This window comes from Oryza glaberrima, chromosome 6 (genome assembly GCF_000147395.1).
Source record: "Oryza glaberrima chromosome 6, OglaRS2, whole genome shotgun sequence".
In the NCBI taxonomy this organism is placed as follows: Eukaryota; Viridiplantae; Streptophyta; class Magnoliopsida; order Poales; family Poaceae; genus Oryza; species Oryza glaberrima.
In genome coordinates, this window is record NC_068331.1 from 225,763 (window position 1) to 249,548 (window position 23,786).

At 47.9% G+C, this 23,786-nt stretch overlaps 1 pseudogene; it reads right to left on the reverse strand.

The window, feature by feature from the left end:
• Positions 1–1,049: 1,049 nt before the first annotated feature.
• On the reverse strand, positions 1,050–22,864 carry LOC127776215 (uncharacterized; annotated as a pseudogene).
• Positions 22,865–23,786: the final 922 nt, after the last annotated feature.

The following is a 23,786-nucleotide window of genomic DNA, read 5'->3' on the forward strand; positions in this document are numbered from 1 at the left end:
AACTTTGTTCATTTCATTTGGACTAAAAATAAATTTTCCACAAGTTTTACAAATTAATGACTGCTCTATGTTAGTAAATCCTTATATGAATATTTAGAGACTTTTACTACACAGTAAGTATATAATCTTATTTCATAACTTGGAAATACATGTTTTAGTGATCCCACAGAACTTAAGTTTACTCAATTTGAAGCTAAATTGGGTTCTACATAAATTTCTAAAGTTTAGCTTATCTGAAACTAATCATTATAGAGATAATAGTTTTAGTGTCATTTGATGCAAAGTAAGTAATTACTTTTATTTCACCTAATCAGAGAGTGCATGATGATGAATCTGTAGAATTTGAGTTTGTCCCAAAATAAGTTAAGTTGAATTTTCTATGCATTTTATAAGTTTGTGTATGTTTTATGAATGATTATTCTTAGTCAAATTTTATAGACAAAGTTTGAACAGTGAGTGTAAGGTTTTATGTTTCTAAAATAAAGTTCATAACTTTGTGAATCTATAGCAACTGGAATCACCTCAAAATACATGAATATTACAAGTTTGGGTGTTTCCCTGTTAAACATTTAATGTTTTAGTTATTTTCCTTTGCATTTTCTTTTTTTTTTACGCATGGGTCCACTGGTCAGTGACTTGCGATTATGCAGAAAGGCGCTTGAGTTTTCTATGAATCAACCCGCAGTCCAGTGGCTGTTCCATGTGTGAGGTAGTTTTTATAAAATAGCACCAAGTGTTTTGATTCTTCTCCACCGAGGTCCCTGGGTCGAGCTGAGCTGAGCTAACCATGGCTGAGCTCGTTCTCGAGCTCGCCAGCGACGAATGGTGGCTCGGATTGTGTCGGGGTACAAAGAGAAAATGTAGAGGAATTCATGACGAAGCTATAGGTGGTCTTCTTGCGAGCTTTGGTGGCCGGAATTGATGGTGGCAGCGGCGCAAGCGGCAGTGGTTCTCGGGTGCACGTGCATGTGTATTCCTAACTTGATTTAGTGTAAAGTGTTGCATGCAAGAGATGTTGCGGGGCTCTAGGGTGCTCACCGTGGGTCTAGCTAGGGTTGTCGAGGTCTTGGCGGCAGCGGTGACTTGTGGAACGGCCCGGCGACGGCGCTCCTCCTTGGGTGAACGACGACGGCTCGAACGGGACAATGAGCTGCTTCAAGCAAGCATGCACGAGGGTTGTGAGGTCTAGGAGATGGTGTATGCGCATGGAATCGAACAATGGCTCACCGGAGAGGATGGATTCAGCAGTAGCGACGGTGGCAGGTTCAGATCGGCGCTGAGGAAAAAGGGGCATGTTCTCCGTGCTCCTAGTGTCTCCGATGGTGATTCTTGAGGCGTCTTGTAGAGGAAGTCGAGGCGATAAAGATGGCGCAGCGGCTTGCTCCGAGGTGGTCGAGAATGGCCGGACGACGACGATGGTTGAAGCGGCGGCGCTCCGGTGTGTGCTCCAGGGCGTTTTCGGCGTGGTCGCGTTCCGGTGGCTGTGATGCACAAAACGGGAGGTAGTCAAAAGAGAAATGGTTCAGCATTGTGTGGAGATAAGGGAACGCGAAAGAGATGGAGCTGACCTTGACTCAAACGGAGATGGCGAAGGTCGTCGTCACTACGACTGGTGGCGAGGTTGAGGATGACGGAGAGGCTGAGGACCTCTCCCTCGGCTTCTTCGGCTCTGGGATGGTGAGTGTGGCTGGGCGACGCGGTCTGGAGGAGATGGAGGCATGACTCAGCGACTTGAAGGCGTCGTCACCACGCGTCGACGCGTCCAGGCTCGGTCGGATCTCGTTCTCTCCCTCTCGGCTGTTTCTTGATCGGCTGAAGATGAGGGACAGAGGAAAGGCGAGCTGGAGAGGCTGCCAGGTGGGTCAGGGTGAAGCAAACTAGGCTAGGGTGAGAGGTCTGGGTAGAAACATGGGTAAACTTGATTTTTAGAATAATTTTCGGAATTATTTTCTCCTCTAACTTTGTAACTCCATAATTTAATGTGTGGAGCAAATTAATTAGTGTTGATTTTACTGGAGGTAGATGATTACACCTAGATTCCATTTTCTTTGGTTGCACTCAAAAATAATGGGTAGATTGCTCTCAGAAATTAAACAAAGATGGGCTATTAGAAAGTTAGATTGAATTTTTAGGAGGCTTAAACAGAGGACGAAAATTCTTGAAAAATTATATTTAGGCATGATAAATAATCTAGTATTTGAATAAATTATTTTCCATGTTCACTTATGAGCAGTTAAATGTACTTTTGGATGAAGTATGGCTTTAGCCGATTAAAATTTAATTTGATACCTTTTAGTTTTCTGCTTTGACTGATTAATTTGTGGTATTAAACTTAGTTATTAACTTGTACCAATATTATAGTGAATTGCTCATGCTAAACATAGTTTACATAAATTTTTCCATGATTTTATCTTGCATAGATTATTCTAAGGAATTAGAATAACCTTTCTTTGTATATGTGTTCCTACTTCATAATTGCATCTAATATTATTATAGAGTTTACATTATACTCCTTTTAGGCTGAGAAAATGATATTTGAGTTTAATATTAAGTCCACATGTTATCACCCAATACTAACTATAGGTTTGTTTAGTGAAATAATTCTTTTAGATTATGTTCATGGGACCTATTTTGGAATGCAAGACCAAAACTCCAAATGCACAAAGAACTCGAGCCTTCGCATGCATTATGTACATGTATGCTTCGTGACATTTCTAGTCTAATGTTGGGAATGAACAGATTTTATTTTGTTCTCAAATTTTAATCATGCAATGGTTTAAGTTGGTCATCACCTAAATTAAAACGGAAATTTTTGGCTCTCAAAAATTAGAGAAGTTAACCTCTAACTATTTTGACAAGAAATTTTATGTCCTAGAATTTCGGGTATGTTACAAACCACCTCGTGAAAACCAGTTGTGGACCCTCAGATATTCGACGTTTCGCCGAAACAACGCTGCTTTGTGGCCTATGGTAACTCATTTATAGAAAAATCTCTGGGGGTCCACCTCTCCAAATCCAGTCTCTCTATGGTGAGGCCCGTGATTCTGCAGCCGTCACAAGGCCCGTGATTCTGCAGCCGTCACAAAAAACCTAGCTCGATTCCATGACCGGAAGGCAATGTTATCAAGGTTTTAATTTCGCCCAGAATTCTCCATCTCCATCTGCATTCCACAGTGTCATGCCCGCCAGCCTACCTTAATGGCGCGGTTAGTCGACGCGCTTGACACCGACATCGTCTAACCTATCCACCCTAACGTCCTATGTGCCATTCCTATACTAACCACCTCATTGAAAACCAGTTGTGGACCCTCAGATATTCAACATTTCGCCGAAACAACCGCTGCTTCGTGGCCTATGGTAAGTCATTTCTAGAAAAATCTCTGGGGGTCCACCTCTCCAAATCCAGTCTCTCTAGGGTGAGGCCCGTCATTCTGCAGCCATCAAAAAAAACCTAGCTCGATTCCTTGACCGGAAGGAAAAGTTATCAAGGTTTTAATTTCGCACAGAATTCTCCATCTGCAGTCCACAATGTCGCGCCCGCCAGCCTACCTTAACGGCGCGGTTAGTCGACGCGCTTGACACCGACATCGTCTAAGCTATCCACCCTAACGTCCTAAGTGCCATTCCTATACTAATCACCTCGTTGAAAAACAGTTGTGGACCCTCAGATATTCGACGTTTCGCCGAAACAACCGCTGCTTTGTGACCTATGGTAAGTCATTTCTAGAAAAATGTCTAGGTGTCCACCTCTCCAAATCCAGTCTCTCTAGGGTGAGGCCCGTGATTCTGCAGCCGTCCAAAAAAACCTAGCTCGATTCCATGACCGGAAGGCAAAGTTATCAAGGTTTTAATTTCGCACAGAATTCTCCATCTGCATTCCACAGTGTCGCGCCCGCCAGCCTACTATAACGGCGCGGTTAGTCGACGCGCTTGACACCGACATCGTCTAAGCTATCCACCCTAACGTCCTATGTGTCATTCCTATACAAACCACCTCGTTGAAAACCAGTTGTGGACCCTCAGATATTCGACGTTTCGCCGAAACAACGCTGCTTCGTGGCCTATGGTAAGTCATTTCTAGAAAAATCTCTGGGGGTCCACCTCTCCAAATCCAGTCTCTCTATGGTGAGACCGTGATTCTACAGCCGTCAAAAAAAACCTAGCTCGATTCCATGACCGGAAGGCAATGTTATCAAGGTTTTAACTTCGCCCAGATTTCTCCATCTCCATCTACATTTCACAGTGTCACGCCCGCCAGCCTACCTTAACGGCGCGGTTAGTCGACGCGCTTGACACCGACATCGTCTAAGCTATCCACCCTAACGTCCTGTGTGCCATTCCTATACTAACCACCTCCTTGAAAACCAGTTGTGGAACCTCAGATATTCGACGTTTCGACGAAACAACCGCTGCTTCCTGGCCAATGGTTAGTCATTTCTAGAAAATTCACTGTTTGTCCACCTCTCCAAATCCAGTCTCTGTAGGGTGACGCCCGTGATTCTACAGTCGTCAAAAAAAACCTAGCTCGATTCCATGACCGGAAGGCAAGGTTATCAAGGTTTTAATTTCGCACAGAATTCTCCATCTGCAGTCCACAGTGTCGCGCCAGCCAGCATAACATAACGGCGCGGTTAGTCGACGCGCTTGACACCAACATCATCTAAGCTATCCATCCTAACGTCCTATGTGCCTTTCCTATACTAAACACCTCGTTGAAAACAAGTTGTGCACCCTCAGATATTCGACGTTTCGCCGAAACAACGCTGCTTCGTGGCCTATGGTAAGTCATTTCTAGAAAAATCTCTAGGGGTCCACCTCTCCAACTCCAGTCTCTCTAGGGTGAGGCCCGTAATTCTGCAGCCGTCAAAAAAAACCTAGCTCGATTTCATGACCGGAAGACAAAGTTATCAAGGTTTTAATTTCGCCCAGAATTCTCCATCTGCATTCCACAGTGTCGCGCCCGCCAGCCTAACTTCACGGCGCAGTTAGTCGATTCGCTTGACACCGACGTCGTCTAAGCTATCCACCCTAACGTCCTATGTGCCAGTCCTATACTAACCACCTCGTTGAAAACCAGTTGTGGACCCTCAGATATTCGACGTTTCGCCGAAACAACCGCTGCTTCGTGGCCTATGGTAAGTCATTTCTAGAAAAATCTCTGCGGGTCCACCTCTCCAAATCCAGTCTCTATAGGGTGATAACCGTGATTCTGCAGCCGTCAAAAAAAACCTAGCTCGATTCCACGACCGGAAGGCAAAGTTATCAAGGTTTTATATTCGCACGGAATTCTCCATCTGCAGTCCATAGTGTCGCGCCCGCTAGCCTACCTTAACGGCGCGGTTAGTCGACGCGCTTGACACCGACATCGTCTAAGCTATCCACTCTAACGTCCTATGTGCCATTCCTATACTAACCACCTCGTTGAAAACCAGTTGTGGACCCTCAGATATTCGACATTTCACCGAAACAACCGCTGCATCGTGGCCTATGGTAAGTCATTTCTAGAAAAATCTCGGCGGGTCCACCTCTCCAAATCCAGTCTCTCTTGGGTGAGGCCCGTGATTCTGCAGCCGTCAAAAAGACCCTAGCTCGATTCCGTGACCGGAAGGCAATGTTATCATGGTTTTAATTTCGCCCAGAATTCTCCATCTCCATCTGCATTCCACAGTGTCGCGCCCGCCAGCCTACCTTAACGGCGCGGTTAGTCGATGCGCTTGACACCGACATCGTCTAAGCTATCCGCCCTAACGTCCTATGTGCCATTCCAATACTAACCACCTGGTTGAAAACCAGCTGTGGACCCTCAGATATTTGACGTTTCGCCGAAACAACCGCTGCTTTGTGGCCTATGGTAAGTCATTTCTAGAAAAATCTCTACGGGTCTACCTCTCCAAATCCAATCTCTGTAGGGTGAGGCCCGTGATTCTACAGCCGTCAAAAAAAACCTAGCTCGATTCCATGACCGGAAGGCAAAGTTATCAAGGTTTTAATTTCGCACAGAATTCTTCATCTGTAGTCCACAGTGTCGTGCCCGCCAGCTTACCTTAACGGCGCGGTTAGTCGACGCACTTGACACCAACATCATCTAAGCTATCCACCCTAACGTCCTATGTGCCATTCCTATACTAACCACCTCGTTGAAAACCAGTTGTGGTTAGTATAGAAATGGCACATAGGACAATAGGGTGGATAGCTTAGACGATGTCGGTGTCAAGTGCGTCGACTAACAACGCCGTAAAGGTAGGCTGGCGGGCGCGACACTGTGGACTGTAGATGGTCAATTCTCTGCGAAATAAAAACCTTGATTACATTGCCTTCCGGTCATGGAATCGAGCTAGGTATTTTTTAACGGCTGCAGAATCACGGGCCTCACCCCAGAGAGACTGGATTTGGAGAGGTGGACCCCCAGAGATTTTTCTAGAAATGATTTACCATAGGCCACGAAGCAGCGGTTGTTTCGGCGAAACGTCGAATATCTGAGGGTGCACAACTGGTTTTCAATGAGGTGGTTAGTATAGGAATGGCACATAGGACGTTAGGGTGGATAGCTTAGACGATGTCGGTGCCAAGCGCATCGACTAACCGCGCCGTTAAGCTAGGCTGGCGGGCATGACCCGGTGGAATGCAAATGGAGAATTCTGTGCGAAATTAAAACCTTGATAACTTTGCCTTCCGGTCATGGAATCGGGCTAGGTTTTTTTTGACGGCTGTAGAATCACGGGCCTCACCCTAAAGAGACTGGATTTGGAAAGGTGGACCCCCAGAGATTTTTCTAGAAATGACTTACCATAGGCCACGATGCAGCGGTTGTTTCGGCGAAACGTCGAATATCTGAGGGTCCACTACTGGTTTTCAACGAGGTGGTTAGTATAGGAATGGCACATAGGATGTTAGGGTGGATAGCTTAGACGATGTCGGTGTCAGGCGCGTCGACTAACCGCGCCGTTAAGGTAGGCTGGCGGGCACGACACTTTGGAATGCAGATGGAGAATTCTGTGCGAAATTAAAACCTTGATAACTTTGCCTTCCGGTCATGGAATCGAGCTAGGTTATTTTTGACGGCTGCAGAATCATGGGCCTCACCTAGAGAGACTGGATTTGGAGAGATGGACTGTGACGGCCAGAAATTCTCGAATAGAATTCCAAGCAGAATATGCATTAAAACCCCCGTCCAGGACCGGCCGGGGTACACAAATGACAAAGTTGACATACAGATTCACATCTTACAAACATCAGAAAAGTCTTAGAAAAATGCAGTGGAAAAATTAAAACGTAACTGGAGCTAAGCCTTGACTTGGACCGCAGCGGGAACACCACTCCACAGGCATCCTCGATGGCACGGAAGAAGCCTACTCCTCGGAAAATCCACCATCGGACGCATACTCAAACTCTGAGGTTTGGGGAAAAAGAGCAAGACTGAGTACAACCACCGTACTCAGCAAGTCATGCCGGAACAGGGGGTATGATGCAGGATATAACCAAAGGATAGGTAGAGCGGTTCATTTGCATAAAGCGAGCATTTATAAACAGTAGTTGAAAGCAGTAAAAACAGTTGTAATAATTAATCAATATTAATCATCCACTGTTCAACGCTATCCCACGTTGCAACAGGCCCAACCCTCCACCTGAACTAATCAATTTCACTAGACTAAGCTAGGATGAGACTAATCACGGTGAATCTGGTTGACTGCGCATAACCGCGGGCACAACTATTCAAATAGTTTTACTCTGATCAGAGGTGTACAACTGTACCCACAAGACACAGCCCCACGACACGTTTCCGTGCGCCGACATGCCACCACGACATACCGGAAAGAGGCCGTGACAGGACCTTTCGCATAACCCCCTCTAACCAAGCACACCACACCTCAGGTTTCACCCCCACTCCTCGCAAGGCAGCGGACAGTCCCCTCTCGTGCCTAGGTGAATCCAGAAGCCGCATAGGCCGTCGCAGGGCCCATCCAAACTCCATCACGCCCACCCTTCCCTAGATGCGTCAGCTAGAGGAAAGCAACACTACAAGCCCAGCCGTTGCCTACGCTGGCTTGTGGTAAGTACGATAAGTTCTTCCAGAGCATCCCGCGAACCGGTCCTTGATTGTCATGGGTGCGACTAGCAAAACCATGCACCCACAGCCCACCATTTAATATATTTAATTAACCATCACTAGAGCGGTGGCACTAATCCAACATCAACACTAGAACCTGAAGTCTATGCATTAATGTGATTCCCCCATTGTGTGCTAGTTGAACTAAGCATGGCTAAGCAATCCCTAATCCAACTTCTAGTCATGATTCAACCCAAGCTAGCAAAGGAAATGATGGTACAACAATCATATAGCCGAGTACAATAGGTAATATCCCATACAGAATCATTGTAAAACAATGCATAACTTAGAGAGAATAAATGAGAATTTGCAATATAGGATCAATATGATCAAGAGACAAGCATGACTTGCCTTGCTCTGCTGCTGGAGGGACCTCGGCGACTATTTCAAAGTACACCGAAGCGTCAGGAGAGCCGGAATCTAAGCGACATACAAAGCAAACAATACAAACAGGCCATAAGACTACTGAAACAGAGAACAAAACCATTTTTAATGGATTCTATGCATTTTTCTTGATTTACTGAGACTTGAATGGGCTTAAATGGAGCTCGGATGAATTTTCTATAAATTTTAGAAGGTTTACTGTGCTTTAACTATAAACAGAAAAGCCTTAAATGATTTATTGCGCAATAATTAAAACCCTGGAGAGAGAGGAGGCGGCGCCGACAGGCGGGCCCCACATGGCAGTGGCTCGGGGTGGCGGTCCGCGGTGGACCGGGTCCACGGACCGGGGAGGAGGCGGCACACCACGTGGTGCACACGTGGCGCCGACGCGGCACACACGTGGCGGCCACGTGGCAGCCACGCGGGCGGCGGGGTTGGACGGCCCCGATCAACCGCCCGGTAGATCGGACGGCAGAGGCAGCTCGCGGCCAGCGCGCACGGGCGTGGCTCAAGCCGGCCCGGCGGCCATGGCGCACGGCGGCGCGGCACCGGCGGTGCAAGGCGGCGACCGGCGGCGACCGGCCGACGGCGGAGGGCGGCGGCGTCGCAGCGACGCGGACGGCGACAGCGGCGGCTAAGCGGCTAGGCGGCGTCACGGCGGCTAAGCGGCGCGGGAGAGGGAGAGGAAGGGGAGGAGGTGTCTCACCGACGGCGATTGACGACGGCGGGCGACAGAGGGTGGTCGACGAGCGGCGGACGGGGTCCGGGGCGACCTAAGGAGCAAAATGGGAGAAGTTAGAGGGGGAGAGAAAGATCACCGAGGGCGGGAACGCCGGCCGAAGGCGGCGGCCATGGCCGAACTCACCGGCGCACGGTGCGGAGTGGGTTCCGGCGGCGGAAATCGGCGGCAGAGAAGCGGACGGCGTGGCCCTCGGGCTCGCGAACGCGACGGCGTCGACGGCGCGGCTCGGCGCAGCAGCTAGCGATGGCTAGCGGCGGCCGAAGGTGGCTAAGGCAGCGGCGGCGGCAGGTGCACGGCGCTAGGGCGGTAGAGGGCACGGGCGAGCTCGGTGAAATGGGGAAAAAGATAGGGGGAGGGGCGATGATGCTTAAATAGGGGAAGAGGGGGCCGGATGTGGCCGGGAGACGACGGGAGAGGTGGCCGACGTGGGGGAGTGGGAGAGGAGAGAGAGGCGGGATTCGAAAATGGAGTCCCGGCCATCTCGTGGGCACGGGCGAGCGGGAGAGAGAGGGAGTGGGCGCGGGGAAGGCGGGCGCGGGCGGCGACGTGGGCGACGTGGCCCGAGAGACGCGGGAGCAAGCGGGTGGCAGTTGCGGGATGCGGCGGCGCCGGCTGGAGGTGGGAGACGGGCCCGACAGGTGGGGCCCACCTGTCGGTGACCCTAGGAGAGGAGGAGGGGGCGCAGGCTGAGCTGGGCCGTGGCCTCCGGCCGGCCCAGCAAGGCACGGGAGTGGAGAGGAGGGGGAATGGGCTGGCGGCCCATTAAGGGAAAAAGGAGGGAAAAAGAAAAGAAAAAGCAAGAAATGAATTTCCAGGGATTTAAATAATGCTTGTGCTCATTTTTAGTTGATTAAAATTATTTCTAGAGCTCTGAAAATTCCACTAAAAATCTTGTTAGCATATTTCGACATGTAGAACTCAAGAAAAATTCCACGTGCCAATTCCGATTATTATTTGCATTAATTTATTAGGGTTTCACTCTTGCTTTTACACCGATATTTTTCTTGAGACCATTTATTAATTCATTTTAGGCTTGGGAGAAGAACTTCAGGGTGTGACATGGACCCCCAGAGATTTTTCTAGAAATGACTTACCATAGGCCACTAAGCAGCGGTTGTTTCGGCGAAACTTCGAATATCTGAGGGTCCACAACTGGTTTTCAACGAGGTGGTTAGTATAGGAATGGCACATAGGACGTTAGGGTGGATAGTTTAGACGATGTCGGTGTCAAGCGCGTCGACTAACCGCGCCGTTAAGGTAGGCTGGCGGGCACGACACTGTGTAATGGAGATGGAGAATTCTAGGCGAAATTAAAACCTTGATAACATTGCCTTCCGGTTATGGAATCGAGCTAGGTTTTTTTTGACGGCTGCAGAATCACGGGCCTCACCCTAGAGAGACTGGATTTGGAGAGGTAGACCCCTAGAGATTTTTCTAGAAATGACTTACCATAGGCCACGAAGCAGCGGTTGTTTCGGCGAAATATCGAATATCTGAGGGTCCACAATTATAGTAGCCCCCGACTGATAACTCAAGGAAGAACTTGATGTTAGCAGTCAAAGAGGAAAATACCAAAAAATAGTGCCTAAGCATAAAAACGACGGAGATGCTCGATATTCCAAGAGTTGTCAACATGACTACCGTCTTCACGCTTGAGTCGGTATGAATCTGGCCGAGTAACTTCAGAAATTATGAACGGTCCTTCCCATAAAGGAGATAACTTTTGCCGATCTCGTGTAGTTTGAATTTTCCTCAAAACTAGGTCTCCGACTAAGAAAGCTCGTGATCGAACGTTGCAGTTGTGATAACGTCGCATCCCTTGTAAATACCAAGCCGACTGGATTAAGGCTACTTCACGGGCTTCCTCCAACCGGTTGAGATCATCCACTCGGTTTTCTTCGTAGCGCTCCTCTCTGAAGTTACGAAATCATAAAGACTCGAATTCTACCTCAGTCGGCAACATTGCTTCCGCACCATAAACCAAAAAGAATGGTGACTGGCCCGTAGCCCGACTGGGTGTAGTGCGCAGGGACCAAAGTACAGACGGCAGCTGATCCACCCATTTGCCAGTGTAGGGACGCAGTCGGTCGAAAACTCGTGCTTTTATTCCTTGGAGTACCATACCATTGGCGCGTTCGACTTGTCCATTGCTCATAGGATGCGCTACAGAGGCATAGCAGATTTTAATACCAAAGTCTTCACAGAAATCTTTAAATACTCCGCCAGTGAACTGAGTACCATTATCGGTGATGATCCAATTGGGTACTCCAAACCTGTGCACAATGTTGATGAAAAAATCTCTAGCCTTGTCTGCTGTAATTGTGACGACTGGTTTGGCTTCGATCCAGTTGGAGAATTTATCAATAGCTACAAAGAGATGAGTATAACCACCGGTTGCCTTTTTGAACGGGCCAACCATATCGAGCCCCCAAACCGCGAACGGCCAGGATAACGGGATGGTTTGCAACTCCTGAGCTGGTAGATGAGTCTGTCGGGCAAAAAATTGACAACCCACACACGTCCGCACAATCTTGTCAGCATCGGATATGGCGGTAGGCCAGAAAAAACCCTGCCGATAAGCCTTGCCAATGATGGTTCGTGCAGCCGCATGATTGCCGCAGATGCCCAAATGTATGTCCGTTAGCAATTGCCTCCCTTCCTCCAAAGACACGCAGCGTTGCAGAATCCCTGACGGACTTTTCTTGTACAGTTCAGCCCTATGCATGATGTAAAGTTTGCTTCACCTGGAAATTCACTCGGCTTCGTCTTTATCTTGAGGGAGTTCTTGCTTAGTTAAAAATTTGATGAAGGGCTCTCTCCAGTCGGCTTCGAGCATGTTCACTTCTTGAGTGTCCGTGGCATCGGTTGTTTCTTTTCTTGGTACGGTCGGTTCATAAAGATGTTCAACGAACACATCGGAAGGAGCTGCTTCTCGTTTTGAACCAAAGTTGGCTAGTCTGTCAACTGCCTCATTATTGTGTCGGAGAACATGAGTTAGCTCAAGGCCATCGAACTTGTCTTCTAGTTTGCGTACCTCTTGCCAATAGGCAGTCATATTATCATCGAGGCAGGACCACTCTTTCATGACTTGATTAACAACCAATTGAGAATCTCCACGAACTGTCAGACGCCGAATTCCCAAAGAAATCGCAATCCTTAATCCATGAAGAAGCGCCTCATATTCTGCCACGTTATGGGACGCAGAAAAATGTATCCACAACACGTAGCTCAGCCATTCTCCAGTCGGGGAAATCATGACAACTCCTGCTCCTATGCCTGAAAGCCTTTTTGACCCGTCATAATGCATAGTCCAGTACTCCTCCTTTTCCACAGGCGTGTCTTCCTGGCATTCGGTCCACTCGGCGACAAAATCTGCTAGGGCTTGCGACTTGATCGAAGTTCGTGGCTTGAAGGATAAATCAAAAGACATTATTCTAAAGCCCACTTTGTGATCCGTCCATTTGCCTCACGATTGTGAAGTATGTCTCGGAGTGGGAACGATGTGACCACCGTGACCGAGTGACTTTGAAAATAGTGAGATAACTTCCTAACGGTAATTAAAACACCATATAACAGCTTTTGTACCTGAGGATATCTGGTCTTGGAGTTGGCTAAAACTTCGCTGACGAAATAAATCGGCCGCTGGACTTTTTGAACATGTCCATCTTCTTCGAGCTCAACAACCAGGACCGTGCTCACAACCTGAGAAGTTGCCGATACGTATAACAACAGCGGCTCTTGTGGGTGTGGTGAAGCTAAGACCGGTGGAGTGGTGAGAAGTTTCTTGAAGTCTTCAAAGGCTTTTTGCGCTTCGGGTCCCCACTGGAAATTGTCGGTTTTCTTCAATAGCTTGAAAAAGGGCATCCCCCGCTCGCCGAGTCGTGAGACAAATCGGCTGAGCGCCGCCATGCACCCAGTTAGCTTTTGGACGTCTTTCTGGGAACTCGGCGGTTTCATGTTGAGGATGGCATTGATCTTCTCCGGGTTGGCTTGTATGCCCCTATGGGATACCATAAAGCCAAGCAGCTTCCCTGACGGTACTCCGAAGATGCATTTTTTAGGATTCAACTTCATCCTGAATGTGCGGATGCTCGCAAAGGTTTCTTCTAGATCCGCAGTCAAATCGTCCTTCTGCTTGGTTTTGACGACTACATCATAAACATAAGCTTCAACATTGTGACCAATCTGTCTTGAAAAGCATCTCTGAATCATGCGTTGATAAGTTGCTCCTGCGTTCTTTAATTCAAAAGGCATGGTGATGTAGAAGTAGGCCCCGAAGGGTGTAATGAATGAAGTCTTCAGGCAGTCGGACTCCTTTAGTCGGATCTGATGATATCCCGAGTAGCAATCCAAAAAGCTGAGTAACTCGCAGCTAGCCGTTGAATCAACCACCTGGTCAATGCGAGGTAATCCAAAAGGATCTTTGGGACAAGATTTGTTGAGGTCGGTATAATCAACACACATACGCCATTGTCCCTTCTTCTTCCGAACCAGGACTGGGTTTGCCAACCAGTCAGGATGTAGGACTTCCTTGATGAAGCCTGCTGCTAACAGCTTGGTCAATTCCTCCTTGATTGCATCCTTCCTATCCTGTGCGAAACGGCGGAGTCGTTGCTTAATGGGTTTAGCGTCTTCCTTAACATGTAAAGAGTGCTCAATCACCTCTCTGGGAATACCAGGCATATCAGATGGTTTCCATGCAAAGATATCTTTATTATTTTGAAGAAAGGTGATGAGCGCGCTTTCCTATTTACAATCTAACTCAGCACCTATTACAGCAGTCTTAGTAGGATCAGAGGGATCTAGAGGAATTTTCTTGGTCTTGGCGTCGCTTTCTCCGCTCTTTGACATCTTGGTTGCAGGCACTTCTCCTTCGGTTGCAGCTGACGCGGCCAATCGGATTTCTTCTCGAGCGAGCGTGATCTCACGGTTCTGGGCCATCTCACAACTTTCCTTATCGCCGGTAACGGCTTGCTTGATATCGCTCCGCAGGGATATAACTCCTCGAGGACCTGGCATCTTCATCATCATGTAGGTGTAATGTGGGACAGCCATGAACTTGGCTAACGCGGGGTGTCCGAGTATGGCGTGGTACGCTGTCTCGAAATCTGCGACTTCGAAGCAAATGTTCTCTGTGCAAAAGTCTCCCGAGTGCCAAAGGTGACTGGCAGAGTGATCTGGCCGAGTGGAGTAGCAGATAGCCCAGGGAAAACTCCGTGAAAGGGCGCACTACTCGGCTTCAGCTCCGTCCGAGGGATCTGCATGTCGTCCAGAGTCTTGGCGAAAAGGATGTTGACTGCGCTGCCGCCGTCGATGAGAGATCGTCGGAGCTTGACGTTGCAAACCACTGGGTCTAGTACCAGGGGGTACCGCCCCGGGTGGACCACTCGGTCAGGGTGATCCGAGCGGTCAAACTTGATAGCTGTCTCTGACCACCGAAGATATTGGGGCGTATCGGGCTAAACAGCATTGATCTCCCGCTCGGTGAGCTTTTGCTTCCGCTTGGATTCAAAAGCTAGAGGTCCGCCAAAGATGTGGTTGAGCTCCTTGCGGGAGTCTTGAAAACCAGTCGGGGCATCATCTCCATCGTCCTTCTTCTTCGACATGCCTTGGTCTCCATCAGTCGGCTTGCGTGCGTTCTTGGTGTATTGCTCTGCGACCTGTTTGTAGACGAAGCAATCTTTGGCTGCGTGATTGGAATTTGGGTGATGCGGACATTGGGAGTTCATGATCTTGTCGAAAGTGTTGACGCGCGAACGTTGCTGGGAGGATGGTGTGGTAGTTGCTACAAGTTCCTCGGGCTTACGCTTGCGATCCTTGTGATTGGTACTGTTAACAGTAAAATTTGGTAAGCCCAAAGTTACCATCGGCTTAGAGTCAGTGTCGGCTTCAAAGTTCTAGAATCAGCCGATGGGAGTCAAGTCGCCACGATGTCGTGTTCTTGGTGGAGTCGGATCAATCAAAGGAAGATTATCTAGAAGAGTCCGAGTTCAAGACGGATGCGACATGACAGTTTATCTATTAATTAGGCATAGTTTGTTAGTTTCCTTTTATCTTTAGGAAAGTGTGTTTAGTGTCCGATAAGGATTTTATCTTTTCCTTTTTAGTTTCTTTCTTGTCCGACAAGGACTTGTATCAACCCATGGGTATAAATATGTACACCCGGGGTCTATGTAATCTATCTCTTGATCAATACAATTCGGCGCATCGCCACCCTTTTTACTTCTACTTTTGTTTTTACGTTCCGGTGGAACTTGGCACCCAACGCGGGGCTGCATCGTCTTCGATCTCCGGCGAAGGGATAAGTCCAATGTTTCGCCAGTCCAGGCAATTGTATCATCAACGTCGGCGTCGTTCAAGGCTGCATCAGTACATTCGACCTCTTGGATTGCTCTGGTTTGGATGATATATTTGCCTACCTATTTATCATATGTCTCTGTTAATCTAGTCTTAGCATATCAATTTAGCTCTATCGGCTGCTTCTCATTTTAGGGTTTATGCCGGTATCAGCTAAATCGTGTTGCTAGATTAGATTAGCTTAGACATCTACCACCCTGAAAACTCAGTCAATGGCTTGATTGTCTAGATATTATATTTCTTTTCATACTTAGTGCTGCATCAGTTAAGTTTGATCTACTAAGTCGTGCTTAGAACCATAATCTCTAGCCTGCTTCTTGATTGCCAATAAGGGTTTCATCGGGGTTTCAGCCGGTGAGTTATCTGGACATTGCATCGGCTAATAAGGATTGCATATACATATAATTTGGATTTAGCCGATGACAACAAAGGTTTCACTGTTTAATCTAATCTTGTGGATTTCATGACATCGGACCTCCAGCCGATGTGTGCTTTAACCTTCGGATCGATGCTTATTTATTTGCCGATTGGTTTATACTGTATTATCTTGTTATTTTATTACATCATCATCAGCCGATTTCCTTTATATCATCATCTACATTGGACATATAGCCGATTGCTTAAACCCTATCGCTATCGGCTGGTATCGGCATCGGCTATTATCGGCTATCGGCTGGAACTACTCCATCAGCTTGTCAGCCGATCGGCTGTTTTGTCTACTATTTGCATATCTTGTCAGTTGCAAGATCAAACTGACTGGCACGCCTGCATCTCATCAAGATTTGGACCTGCACAGGAGCTAAGCAGATCTCCCAGGCTGCCGTGTTCGATTTTTTCGTCAACAGGTACTTCCACTCCCCCCTGTAGTCGGCGCATCTTTCTTTGGCTTCCAGGTGCTGCCCGACTGCTTGGATACGGTGACGGCGTCTTCGGCTTTGGCATACTCATTGGCTTTCTCAAACATCTGCTTGACCGTCCTAGGAGGTTTGCGGCCGAATTTGCCGACTAAAAGCTCATGACGAATGCCCTTGGTGAAGGCGGCGATGATGACGTCATCGGTGATGTCGGAGATCTTGTTGCGTTGCTTAGAAAAACGACGGATGTAATCTCGAAGGGATTCTCTGCGCTTCTGGATAACGTTATTGTAGACCCCGTTTTTATAATAGGAATCATTCGTGTAAACAGTACCATTTCCCTGGATCAAGTAGTCTGGTACACACGAGTTCATAGCTGAAATACCAAAAGCTCATACACGAGAGTCTAGTGCGAATTATTACAACATAAGCCCGCAGGCATTGTCTTAAATCATCGGACCGAGCAGTCCAGAATACAACCAAAAGCAGAATTAGATAAGGCAGCGGATTTTAGGCAGCGACATGCCATTGCCACAGGCAACGACCGTACTAAGACCTACTGAGCGCCATCGTCTTCATCTCCCTCCTGGTAATAGGCATAGGGATCCTCCGAAGCTTCATCTCCCGCTTCTGATTAATTTTATATTTGCAAGGGTGAGTACCAACCGTACTCAGCAAGCCACCACAGCAACAATGCATATGAAAGGAGTATTTCAAAGGATGGCTATGGCTCTTTTGCGCAAAGCCAGTTTTATAATTCTTTTCACAAACCTAAGACCTAGCATTGACTGATCAAATTTTAGTACCAGTGTTTGTATTTAAACAACGACGGTTCTGTCCACCATCCATTGTGATCCCAAGGATAGCTTCCCACCATTGAGTCGTTATGGTTTTCTGAGGACGCCCACCTTCCCCCTTCTCAGGAAGTGGCTCCAACAGCATAAAAATTCGTCATGCAACAACCCATCCTACACAAGTTAAGAATTTAGAGACTAGCCAAGTGTAATACATGTCCCGGTGCTCAATAACCGCGAGCACGGCTATTTGAATAGATTTGGTTTACTCACACTGCAGTGGATGTACACTTTACCCGCACTCCGCGACTGCCCAACATATGAGCCTCGTCCCAACACATGAGACGCGTCACGGCAAAGCTTTTCGATAACCTCGCATTGGCAGTACCCGCTCCATGAACTTTACATCCTCTTGCACTCTAGGCGTACACGGTTTCTAGCAGTGAGAGGAGTTCTGGCGCACCCGGGAAGGAAAGACTCACACATACATTAAGTTATAATTATGTTTAAATTCTCTCATGGTAGTCCTACCGATGGCGACACCACTGTAGACACCCGCCTTGCGGTTCTACCAATGGCTGCCCCACCGTAGAGCCCCTGCCTCACACATCAAGAAACCACTATGCATGGATACTGCCTCCGCTCAGCTATCTGTTCCGCTAGGTCTATACCCATACGAGAAGTGCGGTTGTACGAGGGTCGTTTCATGCTTAACTTCATGGCTCGGTCCTTAATTGACCAGGGACGGCACTAGCCTTTTTCCGGATACCACCCAAATCCTCCATCCGCCCTAGTCGAAAACATTTCTTTAGTTTCATTTTCCTTTCACAAATCATGTCATCAATATCATGGCAATGTGGCGCTCATGTCTCCACATGCCGCATCCCAATTACCTTCCCAAAGGTAATTGCCCAAGCATATAGCATTTGATAAATATGAGTATGCATAAATCTAGAGTAGCATTTCTAAGCATTTGTCATAGTTGACTAGGGACTTATACGTAAATCATGGTTACAAGGATTTTAAGGGTAAACAATAATCAAGGCATGGCATAATCACAAGTAGGATGTTTATCATTGCATGCAATTTTATTTGTAAACAAAATAATTTCGCAATTGGGATCAACATGTTCAAAGAATAGTGATGACTTGCCTTGCTCGAGGTCTTGCGGGTCTTGGCCTTCACCCGGATCCGCGGCTCCCTCGGTCTCTATAGTTACGTGCGTAAGAACAATTTGAATTTGATTAGAATTCAAACAAAATCCAAATAATGACCGAATTGAAAAACGAGCGCGGGAGGTGAATTCTATATAGGCTACTTTATTTGCGTAGTGGAATTATTCTTCTCCCTAAGATATTTTGTAATTTATAGTCATGTCCTAAGACTCATCGAATTATTGAGTTCTTAATCACATGTAAATTATTACCGCGAAATTGATTTCTTAGGGAGATTACTAAAAACAATCTATAATCTATAGGAATTCATCCAATTATATTTTCATTAATCCTATATTTAAATGCTAGTACTTTAGGTATTTAATTAGTAAGAATTCCTCTAACTATATTTTCATTAATCCTATAATTAAATGCTAGTATTTTAGGTATTTAATTAGTAAGATTTCATCTAACTATATTTTCATTAATCCTATAATTAAATTCTAATATTTGTAAATATTTTTCAACTTCCCCCTAAATTTTTCCCTTTCTTTTCTTTCTCTCTCTCTTTTCTTTTCTTCTCTTCTCTCTCTTTTCTTTTCTTTTCTTTTCTCTCTCTCTCCTTTCTTCTTTTCTTTTCTCTCTCTCTTTTCTTCTTCCCCCTCCCGGCTCCTCCCTTCCTCTTCCTCTCACGGCTCTTGCTCCACCGGCAGCGACGATAATGGACGCGAGCCCGCCAGCGGCTTACCGACGGTGGTGCAGGCGACGGCAGCGATGGCGACGATGGCGACGGCGGCGCAAGGCACGGCGCGGCGCAGCGGTTTTGTGGCGGCGGCGTGGCGGCTCTAAGGTGGCGGCGCGGCAGTCACGACGACGGCGGCGCATGGGGAGAGGGAAGGGGAGGAGAGATGGGGTGGCCGGGGTGGAGAAGAGGAAAGAGGGGGTGGCCGGCTTTATAGGGAGTGGGGAGGGGAAGAGAGAAGGGAAGAGGGGAGGGGTGGTGACGTGACATTAGCACGGCGGTGCGGGGCGCGAGAGGGGGGGGCGCGCGGCGCGACGCGCGGCAGCGGCGCGACGCGGCAGCGGCGGAGGCGACGGGCGACAACGACGGGACGGGCGCGCGGCGCGGCGACGCGACGAGCGACGTCGATGGCGACGGCGCAGCGACGTTGGCGCGGCGCGGCAAGGGCGGCACGGGGCTCGAGGGCGCGGCGCGGCAGGGGCGGCACGGGCTCGGGGCAGCGATGGTGACGGCGACAGGATGGCACGCGGCGCGGGCGCGATGGCGACGGCCGGCAGCGGCGGCACGGGGCTCGGGGCGGCGTCGGCGCGGCAGTGGGGCAGGGTTAGGGCTAGGGGACCTCGTCGAACACTTTAGGTGCAATGAACAGTGTCGTTTTCTAATTTACTTGAATTTAATTAGAGTTAATTCTCATTCCATTGCTTTTTAAATTTGATGGATATAAATATGGTCGTAATAATATTTTACTCATTTCTATCCTCACCAAATCTTATTTTTAATTGCACTTTAATTATTTACTTTGTCAATTTACTTTTTAGGGTTTATTCCTAACTAATTATCCATTATTCGCGATTTATAAACTCCGAAATCAAAATCCAATAAAATAATCGAATAAAATCGGCATGATGCAATTTATTTAAAAAGTTTTTTGAATGCCCATATTTTTTGGAATTTTGATTTTTGTTGGTCGAATTTTTAGGGTGTTACAGTTATAGAGATCAAACTAGGTGCCAGGGCATTCAAAGGTGCCTTGGAAGTTGGCAATGAAGTGGTCGTGAAGCTCCGCCCAAGATCCGATTGTGCCACGGGGTAGCCCGTGGAGCCAGGACCGGGCAGAATCTGCTAGAGCCACAGGCAGGTAGTTTGCCATGGCTTTTGAAAGTGCATCTAGGACCCCTCATTTATTTTGGTGTTAATGATAACACAATTAGAGGTTCACTAATGCTCTTTGTTGAGATGGATGCAAGGATAAAAAGGAGTGGAACTTGAGTTTAAAAGCATTGCGGCATCTTTTGTGGTAATTGTCTTCTAATCCATGTATATCTTGTGTTCTTGAGTATTAGGATGTCGTACTATTAAGAGGGATACCACATGCTTATAATTGGTAGAACACTAGTGCTCGAAATCCTGTTTTTGAAGTGTTCTTGTTCTTCTCCTGTCGGACTATCCGATCCTGATCAGACTATCCGATGCTCAGACTATCCGAAATTTCTCAGAACTTTGCTCTCTGTTTTTGGTCTGGGTGTTGGCTCAAAAATATCGGACTATCCGATATAAGGTCGGATTGTCTGATACATCGGACTATCTGAAATTTCTTAGAACTTCACTCTCTGTGTTGAATTGCTTTTTATTCCTCTTGAGTGATTTTTTTTCTCTAAGTCAAATCAGACTATCCGATGTGATCGGACTATCCGATGATACAGAGACTCCGAAATTCAATGGAACTTGAGTCTCTGTGAGGATGAAGATTTTGCTTCAAAATATCGGACTATCCGACATGACTTCGGACTATCCGACATGTCAGACAATCCAAAATTCTCCAGAACTTCGTTCTCTGTCTCTGGCTTGTTTGGGACGCAAAAACATCGGACTATCCGATGTCATCTCAGACTTTCCGAGGTGGGATGAAAAGATTCCCTTCCCAACGGCCACATTTTGGGGGCATCTATAAATACCCCCCACCTAACCCTTTTCTAGGGTTACCCAACTCATTCATTCACATTCACTTTGGGTTGAGCTTGGTGCTAAGGTGCTTTGGATCTTTGAGCTCTTTCTCCCTCTCTCAAATCCCTCCTCGTTCTTTGTGTGGTGGATCTTGGTGATTGTGGATTTGGTGTTTGAGGGCCTAGTGTGTGTTTCACTCGATCTTGAGCACTAGGGTTTGACCAAGAGTTGTGTGGTGTTTGTTACTCTTGGAGGTTGAGGACTCCTAGATGGCTAGGTGTTACTCCCGAGCCTTTGATCTACGTGTGGTTGGCCGGGAGAAGTTTGTGAAGGCCGGATCTCGCCTCTGCAAGGAAAGAGATACCCCTTAGTGGAAGGAGGAGTGCTTAGTGCAACCTCTTGAGGAAAGGGTTAGCAAAGACCCGGCTCTTAGTGAGCTCCTCAACAGAGAGTAGAATCCCCTCAAGGATTTGAACTCCGGGAACAACTCGATGAACCTCATTGTTGGTGATATCTCTTCATCCCCTATTTAGCTTTGCTTATTGTGCCGCTATAGATCTAGTCGTTGTTTGTGCTATACTCTTGTTTGTGCACTAGATCTACTTGATGTGTTTCTTTAGTGGATCAGACAGTCTGTTCCAACATCAGACTATCTGATATTTTCGGATAGTCTGACTGTGGATCAGACTTTCTGACCCTAACTCAGTTTTAGCTTTCGCATAAAGTTTTAAATTATCCTATTCATCCCTCCCCTCTAGGCCTAATTGACCCTTTCAGCTTTGTTGTCTCCTCCTGCTGCGCGGATTGCGAGACCGTAGACGGTGAGCCAAGATTCAGGGTTAGTGGTGCCGTCATACTTCTCGATTCCAGTCGGCTTGAAGCCAGCCGGCCAATCCACTCGACGCAGGTCGTTTGTGAAGGCAGCAACTCCATCCACATCATCATCGTAACGATCTGGTGAATGGTGGGGGTTGTAGCCTCTTGCCGCGCGACGCTGGTTGATGGTCTCGCGAAGATCGATGGGACGCCTGCGGTGTGGGGAGTGAGCACATTCAGCTCGACGCTCCCTATGCCGGTCACGGGGCGAGTGGACAAATCGTTCGCCATGATCCCTGCTCTTGCGATTGGATCCCTCGCCGACGACACTGAGGCTTGGTTGGTGATAGTCTTGAGATCGAAGAGGTGGAACTCGGCTGCCGGTCGGCGTGCGGACGCTCGTGGAGTTAACTGGGACCGAGACGGCGATCATGGCCTTGGTCTGGTTCAAGATGTTGACGACGTGATCGGCCTGATTGAGTGCGTCTTCCTTGAGGAGGGTGTCGAGGAGGGTGATCGCTGCAACCGTGTTCTGCTGAGGGGTGCGAAAAACCGTCGTCCCCTCGACGTCTTGTTGCCTGATGAGTTCTCGTGCTCGTGGCCCGGATTCCAAGGTGCGCTGTCGTCAATCCTTAGGCTCCTTCGCAGTCCGCTCGCGATCTTGTTGTTCACGCTGCAGTCATTCTCGCTCTTGTCGTTGTCGTTCTTCCTCCAGTCGGTGACATTCAGCTTCTTGTCGTGTGCACTCTTCTTCCGCTTCTCGGGTTCACCGCTGTTCCGCCGTCTCGTTGTCAGCCATGAATACGCCAAAGAAGATAGGCGTGTAGTTTTCTTCATAGCTTTCGTCGAAGTCGTCGAAGTTGCTGTAGTCATAGCGGTAGCCGAAGTCGTCGTACTCGAGGATCTCCGTTGGTCGAGAACTGACGCCGGGGGAGTTGAGGTAGCCGTCCAATTCTTCCGTCGAGACCATCCCGAGAGGTTGGAGTATAACGCCGACTTCCCTAGAGTTAGATTGGATCGAAGCCGAAGCTGGGTCCCGTCTAGGCCTTTAGGGAGAAGACGCCTTGGTGGTGAAGACAATGGCCAGATTATCGGGGATCCTCATCAGGATTGAGGGATAGGGCCCATCGTCTTGATCAGGTCGTGCTGGAGTAGATTGGATCTCGTCCGAGTGGTTTGAAGCCAACTCGATCGAGATGATCTTGGGGTAGATCTCGGCCGAGTTCGGAATACCGAACGGGGCGAAGACCTGGCCTCTCCCCGACTGGTTCGGATCCGAGTCGAGGAGGATAATCTTGCCGAAGTTGTTGGTGATGAAGTCGAGGCTGCCAAACCGGAACGCCTGCCCAGGAGGGAAGACGAAGTCGTCGATGCCGGAGACGAAACCCATCGCACTAATCGGCGAAAAACTTGACACTACCCCTACCTGGCGCGCCAACTGTCGAAACAAGATTTCGGCAATACTAAAAGGGGGTGGCTATCGAGCTAGAAAAGTGGATGGGTTTAGAGACAAGGAAGTTTATACAGGTTCATGCCTTCTTAATAAGAAGTAATACCCTACTCCTGTCCGGGGATTGATCCGCCGAGTGTATTATTGATCGTATGATCTGGGAGTAAAAAGTCGTACCCCAAGAGGCGCCCGGACCCCTCCTTATATAGGCGAAGGAGTCCGTATTACAAAATACAGCCCATATCCCTAACGGAATAGGTAGTTACAAATATGGCCTAATCGTAACCGACTAGGATCCCGGGTATTTCCTTAACATACAAGTTTGGAACTTAACCCGAGTCTCCTTAAAGATATTCTATCTATACATGGCACCCCATACCCAGTCGGATTATACATGCCGTGTAGGTATGGGGTATCCATAATCTCCACAAGTATGCTCAAC